General features: G+C 43.9%; 1 protein-coding gene across 1 annotated transcript in view; it reads left to right on the top strand.

The window, feature by feature from the left end:
* Positions 1-10560, top strand: part of JCAD (junctional cadherin 5 associated) — a 235912-nt gene extending 225352 nt beyond the window's left edge. Inside the window, exon 6 of the transcript XR_003941750.1 lies at positions 10549-10560. The gene's annotated coding sequence lies outside the window, so the exon portion shown is untranslated. The remainder of the gene's footprint in view (positions 1-10548) is intronic.
* Positions 10561-17877: the final 7317 nt, after the last annotated feature.

The following is a 17877-nucleotide window of genomic DNA, read 5'->3' as shown; positions in this document are numbered from 1 at the left end:
CATGCTCCGCCCATAGGTATCCCCCCCACAGTTGTGCATTAACTCCCAGATTCTATAAAGGTTGCCCAAATTTGGGCAACGAAAATTGGGCACAGATCCTAGATCCCCACTCCAAATAATTAGTTATTGGGCTCCAATGATTTAATTATTGGAGTTAACAAGCACTAAATTGGCACTAATTATGATTTGTGTGCAGATCTGCCTGCACGCTATTCTGTAGCAATGGCTGCCTAAATTGGATTGTGCACAACTCAATAGTGGTTGTGGCCTTGTGGGGAGCATAGATAGGTCAGGGGCATTCACAAAAGATGCACACAGTATTACAGAAGAGAGGAGATCTGCACCCAACTTGCATGCCAGAAGTTACACCAGGTTTCAGCTGGCGTAAGTCCTCACACCCAAAGTTGAACGTGGAATTCAGTGATCAACGCTATTCTCTACAAAGCGCTCATCCCGGAGCACCCTTTATAGAATAGCATTGAGCACTGATGTTTATCGGCACATTTTCGGCACCATTGCTAGAATTTCCCCCTAAGTGACTTATGCGTGCTAGTTACAGACTAGTATCTAGCACTTATGTGCATAACTTTGTCAGGGGTGCCAACGATGCACATAAACGCTAGACATCTGTAACATATGTGCGCTATTGGCACCAAAATTTAGACACCGGTAGAATAACCTTGCATGCCCCCAGAAACTATAGACAAAGTAGATGCAGCCCAGAGCAGTGGTGTAGCTACAGGTAGCCTTGGGGGCCTGGGCTCCCCCCCCCCAAATTTGAGCTGGGGCCCTTGGTTTGGCTGATGGGGTCCCCAACCCCTGCCAGCTGAAGCATTTCTCCAGCACTGTTCTTTGCGCATTGCCTGCCTTGCTTCCTCTTGCATTGCGCGCATGCTCGGTTTTAGTGAAACTGAGCAAGCACACAATGTGAGAAGAAGCAGGGCAGGCAATGTGTAGAGAAAGGCTTCAGCTGGCGGGGGTTGGGGGCACCTGCCAGGCAAGATAGGTGAGATTGAGGTGGGGTGAGGGTTGCGGAAGGGAGGACCACCAAACTGTGCCCCCCCCCCCCATTTTGGGCTCTGGACCGCTAAATGTTGAGGTCTGGCTATGCCCCTGGCTCACAGAAAGGCTACTTGAAGAGTATAGCTCCTCCATGTTTGAAGTTATTGGTTCAAAGCTCTGGAATAGTCTCCCAGTTACTCTGTGTATACAGCCCTGTGCACAGTTTAAGCGTGATCTGAAAACCGGACTGTTTTCAGCAAGCATTTGTTGATTTAAAAAGTAATATATGCTAGTAACTTACTATAATTGCAAATGCCTTTGATGAAAGCAAGCTAGTAACTTGGCTGAACTGGTTGGAAGTTATTTTGAGGGTTTTTTTTTAATTAGTTGTATTATACATATGTAAATTATTGATATTTTATTTGTCTGATTTACTTTCCAGCTTATAATCGAAAGAGAAAAACACCTATATTGCGACCCAAATCGGGAGATGGGCGTCTTTCTCCCGTGGGCGCCCAAATCGGTATAATCGGAAGCCGATTTGGGGCGTTTCCAACTGCAATCCGCTGCAGAAACGGGTAAAGTTGATGGGGGCGTGTTGGAGGCGTGGTGAAGGCAGAACTGGGGCGTGGTTATCGGCCAAGGAGAGATGGGCGTCTTTAGCTTATAATCAAAAAAAAAGGCGTTTTTACCGCGATTTTGGGTCACTTTTTTTTTTACCCTTTTTTTTCACGAACAGGTCCCAAAAAAGTGCCCCAACTGACCAGATGACCACTGGAGGGAATCGGGGATTACCTCCCTGGACTCCCCCAGTGGTCACTAACCCCCACCCACCAAAAAAACCCCACTTTACAAACTTTGTTTCCAGCCTCTATGCCAGCCTCAAATGCCGTACCCACCTCTATGACAGCAGAATGTGTTCTATCCTGTGACAGCCTTTCCCTGGTTCTGATGTGGCTCTTGGGTGACTGTGACAACTTTTCTGTTATGCGCACTGCAGAGTCACAACAGCAATGCATTGTGGTGGGTGTAGGGTATTGGGCTCCGTGATTCCACTAGCTTGTGGCAAATGCTCACGATGTTGGTAGTTGGTAGGCTCTACTCCCATGGTGCTTTTCCCCCTGCTTACTGGGTCAGAGTGTGCCCTGTTTTGTTTCCGGTAGTCCATGAGGTAGTGGCCATTTTTGTAAGCCAGTTTTAGATCCCTTTCACGTGTTAGCCACGTTACAGAACTTAGTTCTTACCTTGAATGTGGCTGAAAGAGGGCATTGTACAGCATTCTGCCAGCTCTGACCTACTGCTCATCTCAGTACCAGGGAGACTCATTGCCAGTGGGGCACAACCTGTGATCTGCAGTTAACTGTGAGTAAGCATGCTTATTCCAATAAAGGACGTTTTCGGAGAGATTAGTCTTCAGGTGTCAACTGCTGTGCCAATGTTATATAGCAGCAACCAGTCCTAGAGGCCTGCATATATGCAGGTCCCTGGAGCACTTTTAGTGGGTACTGCAGTGCACTTCAGCCAGGCGGACCCAGGCCCATCCCCCCTACCTGTAACACTTGTGCTGGTAAATGGGAGGCCTGCAAAACCCACTGTACCCACATGTAGGTGCCCCCTTCACCCCTAAGAGGTATGGTAGTGTTGTACATTTGTGGGTAGTAGGTTTTGGGGGAGGGGGGTTGGGGGCTCAGCACCCGTGGTAAGGGAGCTATGCATGTGGGAGCATTGTCTGAAGTCCACCGCACTGACCTCTAGGGTGCCCAGTTGGTGTCCTGGCATGTCAGGGGGGCAAGTGTACTACGAATCGTGGCCCCTCCCATGACCAAATGGCTCGGATTAGGACGTTTTTGAGCTGGGCGTTTTTAGTTTCCATTATCGCAAAAAAAAACAAACGCCCAGCTGAAAAACGTCCATTTTTTCAAAAATACGGTCTGTCCCGCCTCTTCACGTACCCGTTTTCGGACATAGACGCCCATGGAAATAGGCGTTCGCGTTCGATTATGCCCCTCCACGTATGTTTATTTGTGCACCGCCAACTACTATAGGATTGTGAGGATTATAAATATTTTAAATAAATAAATAAATATCAAAAATGCTCCAGAAGTCCTGTAAAATAGGACTCAAGGACCTAAATATATATAAGCTAAAACAGTGGTCTCTCCACTAATTTTTTATAGTGGGGACACTTTGGATTCAAATGAGTTTAAGGAGAGCTACGTCACTGCTGATCAGTGTGTGCCAATGACATCCACCCCACTAGCTTGCCTTCAGACTTTTTATTGTATGTATCCTCTAGGGAGTGAGCATCTCCAAATACATTCTTTTTATCTATTCAGAAATACCTTATCCTTCAAGAATGCGGCTCTGCCTCTCACTCACTTCCCCCTTTCTGTTATGAGATTGAGTAACGAGGCAGAGACTACCAGAAAAATACCTAGATGGTTGACGAGGGCTACCCCAGAGGTCTCCAGCGGCCTCCATTGACCCCCTGGCCTTGCATTGAAGAACATTGGACTAAAAGAAAGGAGATCAGAGAATCTGAAAAAGGCATTTAAATACCTTAGAGGCACAAATAAGACACAGGAATCAGGCATTTTTCAGTGGAAAGAAAGTTCATGACATGAGGTTTAAAGAATGCAAATTCAGAAACAGCACTAGAAAATATTTCTTCCCAAAAGGCTGGTGGATATATGGAACAATCACCCCTTAGAGGTGACAGAGGCCAATTTAGGATAGCTTGGAACAGACACAGAGGATCCTCGGTTGCAGGAAGTACAGGGAACATCAGACATTAACTGGAATATATGAAATTGCAACAGGAAGACAATTATGTGGACTAGATGGACCTTATCATCCTTTCCTGCCCTATCTCACATTTCTATGTAACTCCATCCCCAGCCCCCCTCTGTGGAGTGATTCACTCTAATACGGATGAGTCACTTACAGTACATGGCTCTGAGACACCTCTGAGCAGAACAGACACATTTCACTGAGATAAAGTACTTCATGGGCCAGGGTGGAAAAGAGAAGTGAGAAAAATTGGAACATCCTGCATAGTTATTTTGTCCATTTAGTTTGGGCTATATGCACCCTTCTTCCTTGCCCCCCTCCCCACCAGCCTATGTGTAGTAATGGGAAAGGACTTGGGGAATCAAATAGGTTTCACTGTGTGAAAGGAGAAGGGTGGGATGCAGCCTTCCTGTCTGCAATGGAGGAGCTACACAGGAAACTGTTACACTTCAATGTGTGCGGAAGATCCCACGCTGCCACTCTGAGGAGAGATAGAAATTCAAGCATTTCCTGGCAAATAGTTTAAAGAGGAGAAACAAAAAGGAAATGGAAAAAATTAGCAAAAATAGATTTTGCCATGAGTGGAGAAGGTGGGAAGAGAAAGGAGGAAGGCAAAAGGGACATTGAGGGATTGCAATAAGGAATGACGAGTACCTTCTCCCTTCCTTCTCCCTTGTCACCACCCTTTCCCTTGAGGCTGTCATTGGAATGTGTTTCATGTTTTTACCAAAGTGGTCATTTTAGAAGCACTATTTATACACTAAATCTGGATATTCTGGCACATCCACATCTAAACCCCCAAAATATATAAAGGGCAATTTTAGAACAGGCCAGATAAAAATATGGATGCGGCAAAAACATCAAAAATGTCCAGAGACATGGGGCATTTCAGGGGCGTGTCATGGGTGGTGCACCATTCCCAATGTGAGTAGTACACTAATGGGCAGGGAAAGCAAAAAAAAAAAAAAGGAGGGACTTACACCTACTATAAAGGGTGAATAAGTGCCAGAACAGCATGTCCTTGTGACTGCTTGCATTGGTGCTAACGGGAGGAGAGCTGATATGAAAATCTATGAGTCCAATAGCTGCCTCTATCCACCCAGGTCTGTCTGTTGGTCCCACCCTTGCCACAATCCCTCTGGAGCCGATCTCTCACGCCTCTGACCTGCCTGCCTCTACAAACCTCTCCCCCAGGGCCAGTGTTGTGTGTGTGGGGGGGGGGGGGGAACAGGGCAGCTGCTCTGGGACCCACAGCTCCAAGGAGCCCCGTGGTCTGACAACTCTTCCCCTTCTCTCCACCACGGTCTGTCTCCTCCTCCCTTCCCCTCACCTTTCCAATCTTCTTTAAAAATGTATTTCCCATCTCAGAGGGGCCCCGGCATAGCAACCATCCTCACAAGTTGCCTCCGGCTGCCCCGAAGCTTTCCCTCTCTGCCGCGATCCGCCCAGGCAGAAACAGGAAGTCCCAGGAGGGAGATTTTAAGCCTCAACTATTATAATTCTCTATTTCTTGTCTCCCTGTTCATATCATCAAACACTTACAGTTAATTCAGTCCACTGCAGTCAAATTCTTACACATTGCCCACCAGTTCGATCGTGTCATCCCTTTCCTGCAGAAAGAATGCTGGCTTCCCATTTCAGCCCAAATTACATTTAAAATACTCTTGTTGATCTATAAATCCAGGTTTCCTACTGCCCTCCCCCTTAACTTAATAAACTTCAAATCCCTTACTCCCCCCTTTGCTGCCTCCACTCTGCTGATAACAGTCTCCTCACTCTTACACCACCCTCACTCCTCTGCCTCAACAGTACCCATGACTCAGTCTTTAGCTACCTTGAACCCAGACTATACCATATTTGAGATCAACCCACAATTTCCACCTTCAAGCAAGCGCTTAGGACACACGTCTTTATTAACTCCTTCCCTCCATCATAGCTCCTTCTTCCTCTTGCATGCTCTCTGTTAGTTTTACAATCCCCTTTATCAATCTACATGTCCTGTTGCTTCCCTTTCCTTAAATAGACTTCTATTTTGTAAACCGCTTTAATGCCAATGCGAAGGCCCTTAGCAATATATCAAGTTTTTTAAAATAATAAATAATACAAATAATAAACTTCTGACAGCCCTGTATTTGTGCATTATGGGACCTGCAGCATTGGTTTCAGTGGGTGGAATCAGGGACTACAAATAAGTACATTGAATTGGGCTGTAAGTCTGAAACCAGGAAGTAACCTGTTCCGAGGCAGAGAGAGCAGTGAACAAGCGGAGATGACACCTCTCCCCCCCCCAGCGGCGTGCACCCTGGGCTGACCGCCCCACCGCCCCCCCCCCCCCCCTTCCTACGCCACTGGTTCTGGGCTAGCGGCTTGAAAAAAGAAGACGTAACCTCTGTTCACATGTGTGTTGTCTACAGACCTCTAAAACCCAAACAAGCAGTTTCGCAGTGTCTACGAGGGGAAAAGTCTCAACTATTGCGGCAACAACTCTGGGCTATTAGTTACACGCACAAAAAAGTCATCATCGACTAAAAAACCCCCGTGTACATTTTTAAATACTTTAATTCTATTTATTCGTATTAAATTTATTCATGCATCATCTCATATGATTGTCACAGTCTTTCAGGAAGTCAAATCAAAGTTCTTATGCACGAATACACTTATCTTTCAACTATGTATCTTCATACAACTTACTCAGAATTGCAAAACACCAAATATGAGTATAACAACTTGCTTACACTACTACTACTAATAATAATAATAATTTCTATAGCACTACTAGATGTACGCTTTATCATACATACACTCTCAAAAATCCAAATATTATGCAGAAAATAATAAATCCAATCACTTACTTGCTCAATATCTTAAATCTAAACAAAACAGATCCAGAATTCCCTGAATAATAAATGCATCAGACACCTTACATATCACACACTCAGCCATAGTACAACAATTTCAAAATTGTTATAAAAAGTTCTACAGCTCTGAAATAAATTTCTCCATCTCTTCCTTCCAAGAATTTACTAAGGCTCATGCACGGTCTGTAATTGCCTCTATCTTAGACGATAACCTCACTGAAAAAGAAATCCTCACTGCTATGAGAGCACTCCCCAAAAAGAAATCTCTTGGTGATGATGGCTCCAATATAGTCAGACTTAATGGCCTGCAGTTTCCAACCTCTTCCTTATTTCCGCTTTTGTGGAGAGTGACCACATCTGCCTTTCTCCAGTCCTCCAGCACCACGTCCAACTCCAAAGAAGCATTGAAAAGGCCAGCCAGTGGAGCTGCCAGAACTTAACTAAGTTCCTTCAGTTCCCTCAGATGTATGCCCTGTGGCCTCATTGCTTTGTCCACCTTTAGTTTTGGTAGCTCCTCACCAGCACAGTCCTCTGAAAATCATTCAGGGTCTCCCACACCTCTATTCTTATTTGTGTATGGCTTCTGCAGTGCAGTCCTTCTCCCAGCCCTTCAGCTGTGAACATAGAATGGAAATATTTATTAAGCGATTCCCATTATCTTTATCAGTTTCTACATATTCCTCCCCTTCACCTTTAAGTCTCACGATGCCACTTTTGCACTTCCTCCTATCACTAGCATATCTAAAAAAAATGTCTCGTCTCCCCATTTTACTTTGTTGGCTATTTTTTCTTCCATTTGCAGCTTTCATTTCCTGACTTCTCTTAGCTGTCACCTGCCTTCCTCTTTCTGCAATCTCTTGTAGTTTATGAAGGCTAACCTCTTTTTCCTTACCTTTTCAGCTACTACCTTTGTGAACCAAAACAGACTTTTTTCCTCTTACTTTTATTTGCTTTCCTTACGTAAAGGTTTGTTGCCCTTAAAATAGCTCCTTTCTGGTTTTGCCCATTGCTTTCCTACTGCTTCCAGATGTTTCCTTCCAGCTAACAATTCCTTGAGGTAATTCCCCATCTGAACAAAATTAGGTTTTTTTTTCTTTTTAATACTAGAACCTTCACTTTTGAATGAACCCTCTCCACATATGTTTTAATATTAAACTACACCATCTGGTGATCACTGGATGCCAGATGATCACCCAGTATAACATCAGAAACATTCTCCCCATTCTTAAGCATTAAGTCCAGTATGGCCCCATCCCATAAGGGATCTATTTCCAATAGCTGGAACAGTTCACCCTTTAGAAAAATCCAGGATCTCCCTAGTTCTAAAAGACCCCAAAATAGTGATACCCAAATCAATGCCTGGCATATTAAAATCACCTATTAGTAGTACTTGCCCTTTCACAGGTATATTTTGAATGTCTTCAATTAAATCTCTGTCCATTTCTTCTGTCTGTGAAGGAGGCCTGTATTGCACACCAATGTAAATGCAGATTCTACTCCCTCTTTTCAGACTGACCTACAGTGCCTCTTCCTTAACCTGTAGGTCCTGCAGTTGTGTGCCTTTAATATTATCTTTAACATATAAAGTCGCTCCCAATCCCTTTCTTCCTACCCTGTCTGTCCTGAACAGAATATAGCCCAGTATAACTATACCCTAGTCATGGTTCTCCATGAATCACGTCTCTGTGACTGCTACTAAATCCAAATCAGCCTCTTCCATCACAGCCTCTGGAACCAGAACCTTATTTCCCATACTATGGGCATTAGTATACACTGCTTTCCAAATGTTTTCCGTTTTTCCCATTTGTGTAGAAGTATTTAATGCTTCACTTACCCAAAGGCTTATACTTACTTGGGAGCTTTGATCACACAGCCCCAACGATTCTAGTTTGAAGCCCTCTTCAGTAAGTTAGCCAGTCTGCAGCTGAAGACACTTCTTTCCTTCTTTGATAGATGAACACCATCTCTGGTCAGCAGCCCTTGGAAAATGATCCCATGGTCCAAGAAGCCAAAACACTCTTGATGATGCCATCCATGCAGCCACATGTACATCTCCAGGATGTGAGCTTCTTTGCCTTGGGCTTTACCCTCAACAGGGAGGATTGATGAGAACATCACCTGTGCATTTGTCTGCTTCACCTTCTCTTCCAGAGCCATGAAGTCACTTTTGGTATGTTTGGAGGGGTACCTAGCAGTATCATTTGTGCAATCATGATTAAGCAACATTGGATAATAAGTCAATAGACTTGTTGAGTCTCAGCAAGGTCTCTGTAGCATCTTGAATTTTGGCACCTGGCAGACAGCACACCTCCCGGGGCATCATGTCTGATCTGCAGATGGACACCCCTGTGTCCCTCAGAAGGGAATCATCAACCACCACTACCTTTCATCTCTTAGAGGTCACTGATCCATAAACTTAGTGGATTTTGAGCTCCAGTTCTCCTGTTCCTGGGATGCTCTCACCTCCTCCACTTCCAGTTCGAGAGCAGGTGGAGTCATGGTATCGATCCTGCAGGGTCTCATGATTTGTGTCCAACTGTCCTCTTCCAGCACAACTTCTTCCCCACTGCTGGAGATCTTTGATGCTTCATGAAGCATTTCATGGATGTATTTCTCATTCTCGTGGATGCTCTTCAACTTTGCCACTTCCTTTCTCAGATCTTCCACTTCTTTAATTAGGGATTCAGCTGCAGACATCCTGTACATCTATGTGTGTTTTGCGTAAATGTTTAGAATACTACCATTTGTGTGTGTGTGTGTGTGTGTGTGTGTGTGTGTGTGTGCGTGTGTGCACACATACGTGCATAAAATGCTAGTTTGATGTCTAACCACTATTCTGCAACTACCCACTTAACTTACATAGGTTGTAGGAGTGTACACAGGGGTGGATCATAGACAAGATAAAGCTGGGGCTCCCACTTATGCACCTAACTTTAAGAATACTGTAAGTTGCATGCATCCCTGCCACATTTAGGGCACACATTTCTACCAGCTCTAGGGCAGGCACATTGATAGCTGGTTATGCTAGTATTCTATAATGGAATCTAGGTTCCTATATAGAATAGGCTCTTATTGTGCATCCTCCAGCACCTAATTGGAGGTGTCCAGTTATAAAATTGCCTCCATAATGCCAGCATGGTGACTGCACTATCTCTTTATTCAGTGCCACTGCTTATCTGGATAATGGTACTGAATATATATATATAATAATTTAAGCATTTGTACAGGAACTTAAATTTATGCAGTCACTGCATTGGCTCAGTATTGAGCCCACCCATGTTAATTAAACTCCCTGAAAAGGGGGTTTTGGGGAATAAACTAATTATTTTGCTAGGGTAAACTGGGGAGAAAAAGAAAGGGTTATTATTTACAGCAGGTGTGAACTGGCCAGAACTGTAGAGTAGCTGATACAAGCTGTAATCAGTGGGTAACTAAATAACTGTTGTATCCAAGTCAGAGGAGACAGCGGGGGGGAACATGCAAATTGCTAGTTTCATGGTTGGAATAAAGAATCACAAACCATGATTATTTGCACACATAAATAGCAGGAACTTCCAAAGTTGAAGAGAAGGAATATATGTATTGAAGTATACTTGTTGTACAAGGGAAATAGAAATGCATTCAATGGGAGAGGTGAACTCTTCACCACAACCAAAATAGATAGAGGAAATTGGGAGGTGAGACCTTGTACTATAGTCTGGAGGATTTTTGGCATTTTGAGTGAGAGGGGAGATATTGCTCTAGGCTGGATAGGATGAATTGCAGGCCACAAGCTCTAGCAGCTGGACTCATAAAGAGCTAGACTCACAAAACAGCTCATTCCATAAAGAGCTATGGACCTAGCAAGGAGGTGACCAGGCAGGAGGGGCCTAGGATATCTCCATTTGGAGATGGAGAGCCACCAGAAAATGCAGCAGCAGAGATGGTGGGTGGTCCCAGGTCAAGTGGCAGCCCAGAGGTGGTAAATGGCTAAGAGACAGCTCAGAGGTGGTGGATACCCTTAGCTAGCACAGGTGAAATATGGGGTTCTGCAGCAGTGCCCAGGCAGTGGATTGCTGCAGGCAGCACGGGTAGCACTGCAGGACCCAGCAGCAGATATGGCAGATGGCCTTTGGCAGAGTGGGCAGCGCTGTGGGTCTAGCAGCAGACATGGTGGTGAAGCGGTCTCCTTCAGGCAGGAGGGAGGTCCAGCAGTGTTGAGGTGATGGAGCAGTACCACTCCAGGTGGATCAACAGACCAAGAAAGGTGGATCCCTAGGGTCAGCCAGTTGAGCAGCAAAAGACAGACAGGCCAGGAGGAACCACACACCCTCCAGGGTCCTCCAGCAGCCACTGATCCAGTTGTACTAGAGACTAAGGGTGAAACTTTGAATATGGTAGAGGAGAAGTAAAAAGGACATCTAGTGATAGGATATGGGAGTGATATTACTAATCCCTTTTAGTTGGAAATGTAGTGCTGGGATAAGTACAACTTATGTGTATGATTGATGTTTTACAGAAAAGAATTGCATGAACAACTCTAGGACACCTATTGCAAAGGCATTGGCTGGGAGTCAGGAACTTCCTTATATACTACCAGGCAGGAAGTGATGACATCAGCCAGCATCCTCTTGCAGGACTATAAAGGAAGTGCTGTTTCCAGGAAGGAAACAGATTCTTCATGGCACGGAATGCTGCTGGCAACTTCCGACTTCCGGTGAGTGAAAATATTGGGGGTCCTTGAGCACCCACAGCACTCATAGAGTCGGTACCTATGCCTGGCAGAATCCCAAATAGTAGCAACATTCCATGCTACCAATCCCAGGGCAAGCAGGGCTTCTCCATGTCTGTCTTAATAGCAGACTATACGCTAACCATTGTTACTACAGCCTCTGGCAAAGAGTTCCAAAGCTTAACTATTCTTTGAGTGAAAAAATATTTCCTCCATTTGTTTTAAAAGTATTTCCATGTAACTTCATTGACTGTCCCCTAGTCTTTGTACTTTTAGAAAGAATAAAAAATCAATTTACTTCTACTTGTTCTACACCACTCAGGATTTTGTAGATCTCAATCTTATCTCCCCTCAGCTGTCTGTTTTCGAAACTGAAGAGCCCTAACCTATTTAGCCTTTCCTCATATGAGAAAAGTTCCATCCCCTTTATCATTTTTGTCGCTCTTCTTTGAATCTTTTCTAATTCCGCTATATCTTTTTTGAGATACGGTAACTAGAACTGAATGCAATACTCAAGGTAAGGTTGCACCATGGAGCGATACAGAGGCATTACAGTATTCTTGGTCTTATTTTGCATCCCTTTCCTAATAATTCCTAGCATCCTGTTTGTTTTTTTGACCACCACCTCACACTGGGCAGAAGATTTCAGTATAATGTCTACAATGATAATTCGATCTTTTTCTTGGTTGCTGAAGAGATGACGAGGGTTAGAGCTGAGGGAATTAGTCAATTGGGTGTAATAGTCCTGCTTGGTGAGGAATAGGGAAGACTGGAAGGAGGATAGCATGAATTTGTAGTGAATGAAGTCAGTGTGGGTGCGAGATTTCCTCCATAGGCGTTCGGCTGATCGGGTGCAGGAGCGAAGGTATCGGGTGCAAAGGTTTAGCCAGGGCTGGGGATTAGTGCGCCTTGTGGGACGGGAAACGGACGGTGCAAGGGTGTCTAGGGCAGAGGAGAGAGTGGCATTGTAAGTGGAGACAGCCTCGTCGACAGACTCGGAGGACCTGATGGACAGGAGGAGATCAGAGATACTAGAGGATAAGGTGGGGGGGTCAACAGCCCGGAGACTCCTGGAGGACAGAGGACAAGCACCTGATAGGGAGCTATAATGGGAGGTGTGGGGGGTTGGGGACACTGAGGGTTTGATGAGGTAAGGGGGCGAGATACAAAGGAAGGAATGGGTGTAGCTGGGGGTGCTAGGGTACAAGGAGTTGAAGAGGTGAGATACAAAGGAGGCAAGACAGGAAATGTGAGGGTCAAAAGGTTCAGACTGGGACAAACACACAAAGGTAACACCTCTCCACTTTTTCTCACAAATGACCATTTCCATCTCTCTACTCTCCAACTCAGCAAATTCAAAAAGGTGTGGATCAAGTGGATGTAATTCCTCCATGTTCCTCATGATTACATCCCTTTGGGTTTGTATTATTCTTTTTTTCTTGTAGAGTTGATGTATAAGTTCATTTCTTAGTTTCTGACTAGTGCGTTTGCAGAGTTTCTCTGCATAGTCAGAACCCGCAGACAAAGGAGGCGCAGTGGTAATTATGGACATACAAAAATACATTAAAGAGGGGCACAGACAGCTCTCAGACAATAAATACTACAGGAAACTAACTGAGGACCCCACACAGGATTACACAAAACAGCTGAAAGACCTTATCAAAACATTTCCTACACAAGCGCAACCTCACCTGAAGAAACTCATACCAAACCAGCCTGCTGTGGGCTCATTCTACATGCTACCCAAGATCCACAAACCGGGAAACCCTGGCAGACCAATCATATCAGGTATTGGCACAATCACAGAAGAAATATCTGGATTCATAGAGGGAATTCTGAAACCTCTTGTACACAAAACGAACAGCTTCATACAAGACACCACAGACTTTATGAATAAATTGAAAAATATCAAGCAACTACCACCTAACACCCTTCTGGTCATGATGGATGTAGAATCACTATACAGCAACATTCCACATGCGGATGGCATAGCTGCATGTGGAAGACTCCTAAAAAAATCCACACTGGACCATCAATACTCACCAGAAACTATTACAAAATTAATCAAATTCATTTTAACTCACAACTACTTCCGCTTTAACAATGATATCTATCTACAAATAATGGGCACTGCGATGGGCACCAGGACAGCACCCCAATATGCCAACCTTTTTATGGCTGAGCTGGAAGAGACATTTCTGAATACACACCAGACCAAACCTCTAAAATACTACCGGTACATCAATGACGTTTTAATGATTTGGACGGAGGGTGAAGAAACTCTGAAACAATTTTATTCTGCCTTCAATACATACCATCCTACAATCAGATTCAAAATTGACTACTCCCCAGAAAAAGTCAATTTTTTGGACACCACGGTCTCAATCAGTGATGGCTGTATACAAATATCTATATACAAGAAACCCACTGACAAATGCAGCTACCTCCACAACTCCAGCTTCCATCCTTCACATACAAAAAGATCCAACATTTACAGCCAAGCCACAAGATACCACCGTATCTGCTCTGACCCAGGGGACAGAGATAGACACCTTAAAAGCCTGACTGCATCCTTCAAACAGAAAGGCTACAACCCCAAAATAATCTCCAAGAATATTGCCTCCTCCCTCAAACACCCAGGGAGAATCTGCTACAGTACAAAGAGAAAAAAATCCACAGACAGAATCCCCCTTGTAGTGACATACAATCCAGAGCTGGAAAAACTGAGGAAAATCATAAGAGATCTACAACCTATACTCCAGGAGGATGAATTACTGAAAGAGATATTCCCATCCCCATCAGTACTGGCCTTCCGACAGCCACCCAACTTAAAACACAAGCTAATCAGAAGTAAACTTCCATCACAGACTGAAAAGGAACAGAAGAGCACACTTCCATGTAATTTATCCAGTTGCAAACTATGCCAAAATATTTCACAGGACCCCAAAGTCATCCACAAAGGAAAGATATTCAACATAAAGGGATCTTTCACTTGCTCATCTTCCAATGTGGTATATCATTCAGTGTAAAAAATGTAACGAAGGATGCTATATTGGAGAAACAGGCCAGATGCTTAAGACAAGAGTCAATTTACATAGACATCGCATGAACAATACTGGTGCCAGTAGGGTTCCCACACCTGTTGGTCAACATTTTACAGGACCAGGACACTGTACCAGTGACTTCACAGTGAGAATCCTGAAAGGTAACTTTAAAACCATACAAGAACGTAAGACCTTTGAAGTCAGAATGATTGAATATTTTAACACCCAACAGAAAGGACTTAACAAGGATCTGAGGTTCCTAGCCCATTATAAACCATAAAGCTGTATGTCTCTGTTGATCACCCCACCCCTCACCTATCCACACCCATCCTGTTAGAATATCAATGATATGCTTTGATGTCCCCATGCATACCTCCTACCCACCCCCATCCTCCCACCCTGTCAGACTGTCATAGTAATGCTTGAATGTTTTCACTTATATACACTGTCAGCGAGCACATTTGCTTATTTCCGATCTGACGAAGAAGGGCAACCTTCGAAAGCTAATCAAGAAATGTATTAAGTTATGTCCAATAAAAAAGGTATCATCTTATTTTCTTTTCCATGTTTTATTTTGTTTGATTTCTATTGATAACCTTAAGAGTGGACTAACACGGCTACCACACTTCTCTACTTTAGGTATATTAAAAGCAGAAAGCCGGCTAAAGAATCGGTAGGGCCGCTGGACGACGGTGGTGTTAAAGGGGCGATCAGGGAAGACAAAGCTGTAGCGGAGAAATTAAATGAATTCTTTGCTTCGGTCTTCACCGAGGAGGATTTGGGATGGATACCGGTGGCGGAAAAGGTATTTGAAGCGGACGAGTCGGAAAGACTAAATGATTTCTCTGTAAACTTGGAGGATGTAATGGGGCAGTTCTGCAAACTAAAAAGTAGTAAATTGCCGGGTCCGGATGGTATTCATCCCAGAGTACTAATAGAGCTGAAAAATGAACTTGTGGAGCTGCTGTTAGTAATATGCAATTTATCCCTAAAATCAGGTGTGGTACCGGAAGATTGGAGGGTGGCCAATGTAACGCCGAATTTTAAAAAGGGTTCCAGAGGAAATCCTGGAAATTATAGACCGGTGAGTCTGACGTCGGTGCCAGGAAAAATGGTGGAGGCTATTATTAAGAATAAAATTATGGAGCACATACAAAAGCATGGGTTGCTGAGACAAAGTCAGCACGGATTTAGTGAAGGGAAGTCTTGCCTCACAAATCTACTGCATTTTTTCGAGGGGGTGAACAAGCATGTGGACAAAGGGGAGCCGGTGGATATTGTATATCTAGATTTTCAGAAGGCATTTGTCAAAGTGCCTCATGAAAGACTCCAAAGGAAACTGAAGAGTCATGGGATCGGAGGCAGTGTATTATTATGGATTAAGAGCTGGTTAAAAGACAGGAAGCAGAGAGTAGGGTTGAATGGTCAGTATTCTCGATGGAGATGGGTAGTTAGTGGGGTCCCTCAGGGGTCTGTGCTGGGACCGCTGCTTTTTAACATATTTATAAATGACCTTGAGATGGGAGTAACTAGTGAGGTAATTAAATTTGCAGATGACACAAAGTTATCCAGGGTCGTCTCGTCGCGGGAGGAGTGTGAAAGATTACAAGAGGACCTCTTGAGACTGGATGATTGGGCGTCCAAATGGCAGGTGAAGTTCAACGTTGACAAGTGCAAAGTGATGCATGTGGGAAGGAGGAACCCGAATTACGGCTATGTCATGCAAGGTTCCGCTTTAGGAATTACGGACCGAGAAAGGGATCTGGGAGTCATCGTGGATAGAACATTGAAATCTTCCGCTCAATGTGCTGCGGCAGCTAAGAAGGCGAACAGAATGTTGAGTATTATTAGAAAAGGGATGGAAAACAAGCATGAGGATGTTATAATGCCGTTATATCGCTCTATGCTGCGACCGCACCTGGAGTATTGTGTTCAGTTCTGGTCGCCTCATCTCAAAAAAGATATAAAGGAATTGGAGAAGGTGCAGAGAAGGGCGACGAAAATGATAAAAGGGATGGGACAACTACCTTATGAGGAGAGGTTAAGACGGCTAGGACTCTTTAGCCTGGAGAAAAGGCGGCTGAGGGATGATATGATAGAGGTCTACAAAATAATGAGTGGGGTAGAGCGGACAGATGTGAAGCGTTTGTTTACGCTTTCTAACAATAATAGAACTAGGGGACACAAGATGAAATTAGAATATGGTAGGTTTAAAACAAATTGGAGAAAGTTTTTCTTTACTCAGCGTGTGCTTACTTTATTTTTTGTCTATTAGATTGTAAGCTCTTTGAGCAGGGACTGTCTTTCTTCTATGTTTGTGCAGTGCTGTGTACGCCTTGTAGCGCTATAGAAATGCTAAATAGTAGTAGTAGTAGTAGTAGTTCTGCGAGAAATATGTATATCTGCCTGTTATGCCATTTTTTGGACATTTTTCTGTTTCAAAAATGAACCCCTAAATTTTTCAACAGATTGGAAGCCAATGTAACAAGCATAAAATGGAAGAAATATGCTATGCTTGCCATGTTCCAGTTAAAATTTGAATAAAGCATTCAAATCTGAAGACAGCAAATTGCTCTATTGCACTCCATCAATTCAGCCTCCCAACTAAGTTTCTTTTTTTTGAACTTTATCAGGGGATCAAGCCTGCTGAGTCCTTACAGTGTTCCATTGGTAGTATGATTGCAATTAAGTTGCCACTTTTCGAATTGCCTCTATGGTGTAATCAGACCTTGATTCCTGTTGAAGTTCATAAGACTTCAAATTCAACTGAAATATCCAGTTAGTTTTGCTTTTATCAACCCATATGTGTAGGACCACTAGTTTAGACTAACTGTTTTTATCAAAGGCATACATGTAGCACAAACATAGTGGTGATACTGGGAAGAATGCAAGAGGCCCATTGGAGGTCACATGGCAATGAAAGAAGTGAATTGTTGGTCACATGGGGGGGGGAGGGGGGAGTCCTTATGGAACATGAAAACATCATGAGTATGCCCAGGCCACCGTAGTTGCCAATTGACCCAGTTCAAAGAGGCAGATTTAGATCTGTCCAGAATTTCTATAATTTCCGCCTTATCTACCAGCACTGCACAGGTCAAACAGTCAAGCTGAAACTATGACTGATGAGGGAGGGAGAGTCAGCACAGCAGGAGGTTTGAAAAGAACTGGGACATGGGATCTGTACATTAGAGGAATGGGGGATGGTCTAGTTAGGCTGTAGTGAAGGGAAGTCTGATGCTATGATGTACAGGTGGTCTGCTCAGATTGCTATAAAATTCTATAATACATCTCCAGGTTTTATTATCATACTGTAGTGCAGAAACCAGGCTATTTTTTCAGAGTTGTGTTGTGTCTTATCAAAATGACTTATTTAGCACTGCGATCATCCTATAGTGAAAATACAAATATTCAGGCCATGCTGTCCAAACATAAATGTTTTGTCATACTGCCACCTTCTGGCATCCACATGGAA

This window comes from Microcaecilia unicolor, chromosome 1 (genome assembly GCF_901765095.1).
Source record: "Microcaecilia unicolor chromosome 1, aMicUni1.1, whole genome shotgun sequence".
NCBI classification, from domain to species: domain Eukaryota; kingdom Metazoa; phylum Chordata; class Amphibia; order Gymnophiona; family Siphonopidae; genus Microcaecilia; species Microcaecilia unicolor.
Note: the sequence above shows the minus strand (reverse complement) of the source record. Positions and strands in the feature narration are given on the sequence as shown.